The sequence below is a fragment of the Clinocottus analis genome, unplaced genomic scaffold, assembly GCF_023055335.1.
Source record: "Clinocottus analis isolate CAN_PGR_092001 unplaced genomic scaffold, fCliAna1.0.p SCAF_20, whole genome shotgun sequence".
Classification (NCBI taxonomy): domain Eukaryota; kingdom Metazoa; phylum Chordata; class Actinopteri; order Perciformes; family Cottidae; genus Clinocottus; species Clinocottus analis.
In genome coordinates, this window is record NW_027175932.1 from 6,020,967 (window position 1) to 6,032,649 (window position 11,683).

The following is an 11,683-nucleotide window of genomic DNA, read 5'->3' on the forward strand; positions in this document are numbered from 1 at the left end:
GTGGGAGTGAAGCTGCTGCGACCTGTTGGCTCAAAGGGAGAGAGCGAGAGATCAAGAAAGAGACAGATAGAGAGAGAAGAGAAGACAAGTGGGGGGTTACTGATGAGCTTTGACCCACTACTGTTCTACAATGGATGCATTTAGTGAATGGAGCCGCAGACACAGACAGCCAAGCGTTCACCTCAGGGAGAAAAAGTAGTTAAGTAAAACGATGTTAAGGGCTTTTTAGTTTGCCATCTCCCACAATCATACTCCAAATTGAATAATCATCAAGTAAAGAATTTGCAAATCCACCCATAAACCGTCTTGGCTCTACACATACTCGCAGACGGAAAACAACCCCGATACGACCTCTGCATATCCTGGTGGAGATTTGACACTTTACTGTCTTTTACAGCTTGTTTCATCTGGCTGTTAAACATAACAATCCTTTTTTTTTAAACGGCTGTGATTCCAACTATATTTGCACACTGCCCTTACACACCATTCCATTATTGGAAATAAAGGATTATGTATTTATCTAACATCAAATAGGCAAAATATCAGACAATAAGAGCACCAATCACAGCCACGGTCATGTCGGACCATAAATTCTTGTATTCCTCACATACCTCTGTCGTCAAAGTGTGTATACTCACATAAACCCAACAAAAATAGCTTGTAGGGCAAAACAGAAAGGAGAGGCAAGATGATAAATCTGTCATGTTTTACAAGCCTCTCTTTGTCTGTGTTGAGGGGCATAGGGTCACCTTTAATGGTGGACCCCAGGAATGTGGTGACTTGTTTAATTGGGTTTAGCCAGCTGTCAGTCTTGACATGCTATAACTCAACACATTCACACCGTCTTAAGATGGAACAACAGTGGTTTCTGGCTGAGATGTAGATTTAGATGGTGTAAACCTTTGCAATGATGCTCGTGTAATACATACGCTATGGGATCTATTTCTCATGGGTGAAACCGAATGACAGTTTCTCTATCTCCTTTTGTCTAGATGATGACTTGTCTGCTGTGGCTGCATCTGCAAAAAAAAAAAAAGACCAGGAAAGCATGTGTGTATTTGCATATGTACAGAACATGCAGATCTAATAAATTGCAACAATTGCAAAACTTGACCATCCAGCCTTTCCTCAAATACAAACGGACCAGAATTCCATCCCCCTCTTGCGATGAGACATATAGCAGGCTGATTGAACTTCAAAGCTACAAGAAACTAATGTCAGAATACCTATTAGATGTCACACATCGTGAAACCGTTTCAATTCCTGGAAAAGAGCGACACGCTTTTAATACAACCCCACTGGGGTATGTTACCTTTCTTAATGTTCACGCTGCGGTCTTAAGGGATCAAATTGTAAAATTGAGGTGGTATATTCTGGTTTGGCCTCAGGGCCGTCTGAGTCAGGCGCTGCCCTGCTGCTGACCCTCAGCATATGTTAAGGAAGTTCAGGAGGGGCCATCAATCAGGACCACTCTTACCAGACAGTCAAAGGTGAGTGTGTCGCTATGTGTAAATCTCTCTGTGGTGCTCTCCTCTGATACTGAGCCTTAGTGTGGAGATAAGCTACCAGTGTCCATACTGATTGCACTTTAGAGAGAACGGCATCTCGACAACATCAACATCGTAAACTGTAAACATTCACCACTTTAGTCTTGACAGCTTCCCTGGCTCAGTTACATCATGGGTGAACAAGCCTAACTGTCTTTCAGCAGCAGGTGTTATTAGAAATAAAAGGTGTTTTGGACCTGTTGGGGGTATTCAGATGGGGACTATTAACAAGCCTTGTCTCCGTTAATTGCTCTCCTTCTCCAACTGGGCCTAAATCCCCCGTAGTCAGGTGCCAGCACAAAAGTGAGATTTGATTAAATTCACGCTGTAGGCTAACCACAACACAATCAAGTGCACTGGGAGTCAAGAGAAAGAAGAAGAAGAATGAAAACGAAAGCACAATACATTAGCAAACCCATCAAGAGGTGAGAAGGAAGGATGAACACGTGGGGTTGTTATGGCTGAGTGGGAGAACATATGGAAGGCAAAATAATCATAAAAATGTCTGCTCACGGGTATGTACCTCTCAATATGTGTGTGTGTGTGTGTGTGTGTGTGTGTGTGTGTGTGTGTGTGTGTGTGTGTGTGTGTGTGTGTGTGTGTGTGTGTGTGTGTGTGTGTGTGTGTGTGTGTGTGGTCCTCATTCATTAAGAATCCCATAGGCTAGGAAACTTTACTGACAACCCAGTAAAAACATCCTTCACAGATAATTACACATCCTTGGTTTAACCAGAGCTTCTTTAAGAGGGACTGAAAGTTTTCTTCCAAAATGCCAGATTCAAAATAAAAGAACTATAAAGGTATCTTTTTTTTTTCTGGGACAGTTCTATTTTTTTGAAACCCATATCAATTCCATAACTACTGCGTTACTGCTGAGGCCACTGATGATGTATGAAATGGAGGTACAAGTGAGTATAATAACCTATTAATATTCTGTTTGGAGAAGCCATGGTCATTCGCCATTCATGCCTTGTGGCAGCTTTTCAAGGAGCTTCTACTTCTAATTTAATGAAATACAGATTTAATACATTTCTGAAATCTTCATTTCTCCACCTCCTTTTTTTTGCTCCACTGGTTCCATTACAGAGGTTATGAGAATCAAACATTACTTTAGCCGCTGGTTGTAAGGCGCTCTGTTAATTGTGCGATTTCTCACTTGGCACTTTAATTATGTAAAGTTGAGGCTTTCAGTTTGAAATTGCGAATTGATTATTTCTTTATACAGTGTGCCGTATAATTGGTGGGTATATTACAGCGAGATCATTAGCTCGAGCTAAAAACGGGAGATGGTAGAATGTTTTTGTCTGAAATGTATTTGTAACTCCGAGCTGAACTTTGACCACCGACACTGTGGAACATTTTACAATTAAACTTTCAGAATCAAGACATGTCACCTGCTGCTGTAGCGTGAAATCAGACTTGGATGCTAGATTGCTCATGCTGGCATTTCATTTGCGCTCCCGCCTCCTTTTGTGGGGCAGTAATGTAACTATTGATAGACTGACAGCATGAGATGTGTGTCAGACGTATTTGATGCTTGTATCAGTTTCTGGTTATTGCTGTCAGTGTTGGCACATTTGTTGGAGTTTCACACCAGGAAGATGGGTAGTCTCTCTGGCCGGAGGCTAATGGAACTGTGATTCTCATCCATAAAGCATACAAGCTGGGCAGAGCGCCCACTGCTGCAACTACAAAGAGATCTGCCCTGTGCCAAGCCTTTTAGCAGTACAAACAAACATATCACGTGCACACACACAGAGCAGAGATGGACATAGACAGAACAAGCCAAGGTGCGATTGAGACAGAAACAGACAAAATTACACACATCCAATCACTCGTTGTATACAGACTCGGTCGGCACTTGCATCTTAAAAACATTTTTTGTCATGATAAATTCATTTTGTTAAACCACGCGACTCGCCGTCTCCGGCTGAGATACAAGCTGTCATGGCAACAGAAGAAAACAGCGGTTTCAGCACGAGGGCTGGTTTGTTGGGACAAGCTGCATCAGAGCAGAGAATTGAGATGCAGCAGAAGTCTGGGCTGAAAGAATTAGTCATGAATGTGTGTCCAATTACCACTCCGAAGCCCACAAAGGATGTCAAAATAATGAACAAAACCAGCTCCCTTCACTGTGCTTAAGAAGACATAGTGTCACAGTACATCCACTATTCAACATAAAGAGAAAACTACAGATACACATGTAGAAATGTGAGTCAATAATATGATAGAAACAAACATTTTTGACCCACAATTTAGATTTTTGTCTTCAAATACCTACAAAGGCTTTTGTTCATGTTTTCAAATCGAAGAACAGAGATTAAAATCGGAGTATGATAGATTGTACATATTCTATCACTTGTACTTTTTAAGATACAGTACATTATGTCTTGATTGTAAACATTGCACTGACATGCATGACTGCAATGATGTTAATTATATCCACATATATGTATGTATATGTATATATTATTGGATTATTTAAAAGGACAGTGATAAATTAAAATGCTAAAGATTATGTAGCAATAGTGTATGCACTATGTCATGAATACACAGAAGCTCAGAGAGGTGAGTGTGTGTCTGCTCTGGAGAGATGCTTTACATGCTAGTGGGATTGCTAGGAACTAGGCAACCCCTGGAGGTCAAAGGGCAGCAGCTGTCCACAATTGCCTTTTGAACCACAGAGACAGAGAGATGGGGAATGAGGCCAACAGAGAAGATATGGGATTGAGTGACTTTTTGAATTCATCAGAGCTAGACATATGTTTCCGCTTGCATGACTGTGTGTCCGTCACTCAGGCAGAACAAAAGTTTCCCGTTGATGGAAATGCTGCAATCACCTTCACAGCTCAAAGCAGAGGAAGAATCTTCCAGAATCAAGTTGCATGAAGTCATGCCGAGCTTTCATGCATCCGTCACTGTCTGCAGACAACACTCTGAAGGGATTTGACTCAACTTGTTAAAGCAGTGTCTAAAGAGAATTTTAAGTGTGCATATATGATGAGGCTTTGCTTCGGGTGAAACAAAAATCTTCAGTAATGTGTGTGCACCTTCTTTTATTTATTTAAGTCAATGTACATGCTACGTCAGTCGGGGTGCCTTCATGCTGCTCTCCAGCCTACAGACCTGTAGAAGACGCCTCTCATTTGGCAGACCTGACGTTTGGCTGCAAAGCACAAACAGCAGAGAGGTAAAGCTACTGATTTACAAACCCAGGTGTTTTTGTGAAATAAATGCACGGGGATTTGGACTAAACTCTGCCAATTAAACTTGACCTGTCTTAGAGAGTACATCTGTAGACATAATTGACAGTGTGTCGAGGTGAATGCTTAGCATAGGCAACCCCTGTACAACACATCTGGCAGAAAATGACAGAAAACCTTTTTGTGGTAATTGTTGAATACTTAGCGTCTGAGTTTAGCATTCATGACGATAAACACAGTTGAGCACAAATGTTGTTTTCTATAATAAACAACTTACATATTCGTGTACACTTGTGAGCCGCCCAGCTAATCCAGAGGTTGAATGTATGTACTGATCCTTTGTAAAAACACATAATATTTATTGAAACCAAAGACAGTTCAGTTATAAAGGTTATCTTGTTGAAGGAGTTTGCTGCAAGACTTATGATTCTGTGCTTTTTCTGCTCTGCTAAACCTAATCCAGCTTTGGTGAGCAGAGCAGAACTGGATTTAACTGAGTTCACAGAGCAGGACTGTGAAGGACAGTAACAGAGTTTACTCAGGTATGCAGTATGGACCCATTAGACCTGCAATAGAACAATTTTACGATGAATGACAAAATGTAACTTTGGATGAATGTTACTATCAACGAATCCCATAAAAAGACAGGTTAGTGCTCATGTCTCCACTGCCTTGTGGCTTTCCAGCCCAAGTCCATTGGTTCTTACTGAAGACATACATTTTTAAAGATGCTAAATTCAAAATTTAAAGCATTATTATAGCAGCAAACCACTATTTGCAATGTGAATTAGATTTGAAGTCACACGTGAGTCTCTCTGTCTCCCACCGGTGCCTAATGGCCGACGCTCTGCTCTGTCCTCATACGATTGTTCCCGCTGATGATGCCATCACGACCCACGTCTTCATCACGGAAGCATAATGCTCAACCTCCCATTCCCCAAAGGTGATCACTGTCTGCCTCGTCACTGTTGCCATTATATTGCACTGGCGACACAAGCAATACTTATTGGTAGGATACATTCACCATTTGTTATTGGCTTTCTATTGGATTTGTTGAAGAAGATAAACATGAGTATATGATATTCAGAATCCTATGTTGCTCCATGGGTGAGAGCTTAATATGCCTTCACTCGGCCCTGACCAGGATATGAGCTCATATCTGAAGTATAAATGCAGTCCGTCCATCAGTCAGGCTCTGTGGAATGTATCTTCACGTGTTTTACAATATTGCACGTTGGCCACAGCTGAGAGATGACACACACACACACACACACACACACACACACACACACACACACACACACACACACACACACTCATACACACAAGCAGAGACAAGTCTGCTGAGAGCGGGTCATTGGAGCTCTGCGGCAGTACTCAATGGAATGGAAAATGGCCCGGAGGGGGGAGAATGCTGCTATGAAAACTATGTACATTTTACAAAAGTATTCACATAATAAATTCAGGAAAGTAGTTTTGCATATAAACATGACAGCCAACAGACACCTGCAGAGGGACATTTGGTTCAACAACGTAGACAAAAAGATGGTTGCATAATTCCAAACATTATCGACGACCTGGCGTGTGTTTTCATTAACTCCGCTAGTGTTGCCATTTACTGACCTTTACAATGTTCAGATTTTATGGGAACAAAAGCAAAATGTGCCCTCTCTCATCCATCGACACAGTCTGTTTCTACATCAAACCCTGCTCACTGAACTCCACAGACTTTGACTTTCCAGGAGCAAATATATGACAAATATATTAGAGCTAGAGCATATGGTGGGGTGATGGATTTCAAAGGCGGACACCTTGGGGTTTTCTCAACTGTCACATAACCTTTGTCCTCATAATCCACCTCCGTCTCTCCTCCTTCTGCTGTCTATTTGGACTCTTCTCCCTCATCATGTGCCCTTTGAAATGTCCCTCTTTGGTGTAATTTCATATGCATGGCACAGTTGGGGGGAGGGACAGTAATTTGTTGTATAGTCAGACGCTCTTCCTATGAAGAAAGAATATTCAGTAGATCACTCGATTTCATGGGAAGTGGACTGTGAGTGTAACAAGGCAACAACTTTTGGTAAATGAGAGGCTGGGAAGAGGCAGTAAAAGCAGGAGATACAATGACAGAGGAGGAGGAGAGGGTAATGAGAAAAGCACAGAGAGGCTGGAGTAACAACTCGAGTGGGCCTGAGGAAAATAGCTGAAAAGTAAAGATTTCTGATTGACAGCATGATATACTGAACCTAATAAGATCCTAAAATGTGAGAAAAGGGTGCAGGAAAATAAAGAATGACTGAAAAATGTTTATGGCTAACACATGGTGCGTCTGTGGCACGGTCTAGCCTTTCCTGCTATGCCTTTATGATTCAGCACTTCTCACAGGAGATGAAAGAGTGGGAAACAGAGAGGAGGTGAAGCAGACTACATGGAGAGGATAAGGAGCAGCAGACTGAGGAGAAAAACATCTGCAGAAAGAGAGAAACACATGCAGACAGAGAGAAAAGAGGTAAGACAGTCAGAAATATGACCGGATAGGAGAAAGAGAGGGATGGCGACGGGTGTGGAGGATTATGAAAACTGCTGTCATCACGCATTGGAGAGCCGACCTTAAAGCAAAGGTTTAAAAGTACGCTCAAAGGTCAAGACCCTTAAAAAGATCAAAGAAGAGATCAAAAAAGTGTACACATCTACACGTCCACACCCACTTTCACACACAGACTGTGAAATCCCATGTGACTAGAAATCCACAAGTTAAAGTATCACCTTTTCCTCCCCCTCCTGAGTCGGGCTGTAGCCCTGCGCCCCGGAGGCTGCCATTCCCTTGGCTTCCAGGTGAGGTCAGCCCACCCTGGAGGGGGCAGTATTGTTCCAGTAAGGGTATTTGTCTGGGCATGTCCACCTCCTCCACCTACTGAGATCTCCAACCACTTGACCGACAGCCTGAGGGGGGGCAGCCAGATGTGGCATGAGAGGCCTGAGAAAGACGAATGCATAAAAATATGTGTCTGTGTGTTGGTTTTGCTGTCAAGTTAAGTCTGCTATCCGTTGACTTTTGGGACATTATTGCTGTGCTTGCTTGTCACTTGTAATGTATGGCGAACTCGCTAACAGCCATACAAACCCTCTGTTATGCAATTGTGCAACATAGTTTTGGTTCTCACGTAAGAAACAGTCCCCTGTCTTTATGCTAAGCTAAGCTAAGCAGTGTGTAGCTTCTAATCCTGAAGGATGATCTGCACTTAAAACCTTTGTGTTATCTTAAAATACTTGCTCAGAGCAAACCCAACATGACCAATTACAGCATAAATAAATGAATGAGGACCAAGTATGCCTTTGCGCTGTGCCGCCTGCCTCCAGTCTGTATATTGATGAATGGCAAGTTCTTTAGTATGCACTGTGTATTGATTATTGCAATTACACACTATTACGGTTCTATTATCCACACTGACTGTCTTTAATTACACTAGAGAGCAAGAGGAAGAGTGAAGGAGGAGCGAGAGAGTCAGTCAAAGTGGGAGAGACACTATACAGATAGATAGATGAAGCGAGACACTGCACCGAACTAATTAAAACAGAAACTTTTTGTTTCAGCAAGTTGACAGGGAATGAATCTGGCAGGGAATTAATCTGTCCGCAGGGAACACAGTGAGGAGTTATACACACATACATACACATACACACACACACACACACGTATAGGGAGGTGCAGTGCAGTGTGCCGTTGCCATAGTTACTGAGTGTGGCGCCACATCATGCGGCAGACTTAATGCAGAGGTGTGTGTTGTGTGTGCACGTCTTATTTAAGCCTTCATTATATCACCACCCTGACCTATTCCAACATCCTCTACACAAGCACGGAGGGAGAAAGGTTGCAGAGATAAATCCAGAGTGTTTCTGTCGAAATAGCAAAGTCTTTGCCTTCGGCAACAGCTTCCGATCGGTACCCTCGAGGTAAAGCATAATTATGTTTATGGTGGATGAGACATACTGAAAGGAAATATTTTTCAAGGAAAGACAAACACTTCAAGTCATGGCCTAAAGAAAGTGTTCTTTTGGTCGGTTATAAAAGGTGACACATACAACATGATTATCTCATCTGTGCCGGGCTAACTATGCAATGAACACTGGCTGTTATGTGTGCCTATTTTAATATAATAAAGACATATTATCAGCAAGATGATCAGCTTTTGTGTGTAATGTTATTAGACCTATATTATTATGGAATATAACTGATGAATTAACAAGTAATAAACGTATACATGTTTGAGGCGGATTATGACCTAATACATTTTACAAACTAATATGTTCGTATTTAAAACGTCACTTCAAATGCAAGTAATTACATGCCATATGTTATCGAGTATTAAGGACTGAAGTAGTGTCAAAGTATGAAGTAGCATCAAAAGGAAATATTGAAGTAAAATAAAAGCAGCTTACAAATGCATTCACAATATTTGAGTTGATGTACTTAGTGACTTTCCACCACTGTGAGAGAGCCACAGAAAGAATGCAGTAGAGGGATGAAGTTCAAGGTGGAGCATCCAGGACATGAAGGTCAGTGCTACAGTTAGTCACCCATGCTGCTCCAACAGACCTCCAGCAAATGTCCAGTAATCAAAACAGCAGGTTCAGCACCAACCCAAATCACCTGGGACCTCTTTGCTCTTTTTGTCCTCTACCTAATCAATCCGTCTGTTCAAGCAACCGCCAAGGCATCATCTGCATACAGAGTTACTGATGCAGGCTTAGAAATAATGCCAATTATCAATGTCTATTGATATGCTGTTGTTTTTGCTTTCCACACTTAGAGATAACAGGGATTTGAAATGAAGACACAGAGGCATCAAAAGATTGTTGTTAAGAGCACCGGGGATCATCAAAGATGGAAGATAATATCATTTAATCTGTGGAGGGATGTGTATGTTAGAGCTTGAAATGAGTAGATATGCCCTTGCTCCTCCCTCACACGGTGCACTCCACATGTGCAAAGCCCAGTTACTCCGTCTACAGCAGCACCTGTAACATATTATTGGACTTTCACAGACTATTTTCACAGTCCATTCTCAGCCTCATAACCCTCCCTCTCTCCTCCCATCGTTTTAAAAAGTAAACCCACAGTAAATTGAACGAAAAGTAACTGCTGAACCTGTATCTAATAAATAACAAATCACAGTCGCTGTAAAAGCAGGGGTATAATTTAAAGCAGTTTGAAATAAAATGGCAGCTCGTAAGACTCCACGATATTTACATCCACCTGGTCAGAAGGCCTGTGAGTGCAGGAACAGGTAAGAAGGATCCTTGTCAAATTGGTTAAGGTCTCTGTTTGTCCTCCAAAAACACCCCCTGTGTTGTGAGTACCTGTGACCATGTAGCACACAGTTTGGATCCACCGTTGTCACATTCTGATTGGTTGAAAAAAATAAATTCAAACAGCCCAGATAGTTCCCCCTCAACTATCTCAGAATGACAGCAGGTTCAGCCAGAGTTTTATCCTGTGTTAGCGCAGTGAAATTGAGTGTGGAAATAGCTCTGGCAATACAGGAGTATCCTTTTATTAAACTGAAGCTGACTGCTGAACATGACTGAATACATTAGCTGTGGAAAGAAGGCCATTTCCTACCGCGCAAACTAGCAACATTTCCAGAGATTATCTTTGATAATGTGCACGTTAACAGTTTATCATAGTATTGTATGGAAAAGTAAAATTTGGTATAGTATAATGTAGAAGTGTACTCTCTATAGTAAAGTGCAGTTTAGTACCATATACAGTAGTATACAGTTTACTTTAGTTTAGTCAAATCAAACACTATGAGACAGTATAAAGAGTCGGATACATTTTAAAGAAATACATTTCCTTAAACGGCAAAAAGTTTCTGTATCTTGCAATGTTATTTTTGTCATCTAATGATTCACACAGGAATATATATAACTACTCAAAACCAGAGTGCATTACTAGAAACAAAGTAACCAGTGAATATTAGTAATGTTTCAGGTTGCTGTTATTTCTTACAATTTCTGTTACTTTGTGCAACGTCATCTCAGGAATAAAAATACAGATTTATTATCTTTCCTCCTGTCGCTCAAGCCTGGCAAATATCATTTTAAAAAAAAATCATAACATCAGCCACCCTTAGCTTTATGAAAACTGATAATGTGCTTCTGCATTTTATCTCTCCCATAACAACTCCTTCCTGCAGGAAGAGAAGCAAGCAAGTCTTTGTTTCTCCCGGAGAATGTGCTCTCCTTTTCTCTTTGGTGGAGCGTTGCTGTCTTGAGGAGTTACGACAAGATGAAAGCGTGTGACACGTTTCTTTTGCAACAGCTGTGGAAGCGGGGGAAGACGAGTGGTTCAGTAGACAATGCGTCGTACACGCATGCGTTATGACGTTTAAACTTACTGTATGGATGATGTGTTAAATTACATTATGGTTTATGATGTATAAAAACCAACAGAGGAGAGAGTTACAGCTGCTGTTATTCTAGATAACCTAACTACACATTTCATGCAAAGGCTACATAACTTTTATTGGAAGCCACAATATAGTGTACGCATGAGATTCACGGTATTTTGTTTGCAATCTAACACTGCCAACAGGAAGGCACAAGAGAGACAGATGCAGATGCATGAAAAATAGATATAAGCAGAGGCAAAGGCATGCGTTAAGTGTCGATCATCGGAGGGTAAATATGATCACACGTCCACAATGACAAGAAGCAAACTTCCTAGTCACTCATCTGCTCCTCACGTCATACGTTTCTATTGGCTTGAAGGCTTTTGCTAACTTTATTATGCACATAGCTGCATACACTTATGCTAATGCGCAGGAAGACAACATGTTAGTCCATGATAAGCTATGGTGCAGACTGCAGTGGAAGTAGGTTACACCCCAGGGGCCCTAAAGACACTGTCTGGTTTCAAACTCCCAAAGA

At 41.5% G+C, this 11,683-nt stretch overlaps 1 protein-coding gene across 1 annotated transcript in view; it reads right to left on the minus strand.

Annotated features, from left to right (window-relative positions):
• Positions 1–11,683, minus strand: part of col7a1l (collagen type VII alpha 1-like) — a 61,880-nt gene that overhangs the window by 48,871 nt on the left and 1,326 nt on the right. The gene's annotated exons all lie outside the window — the stretch shown is intronic.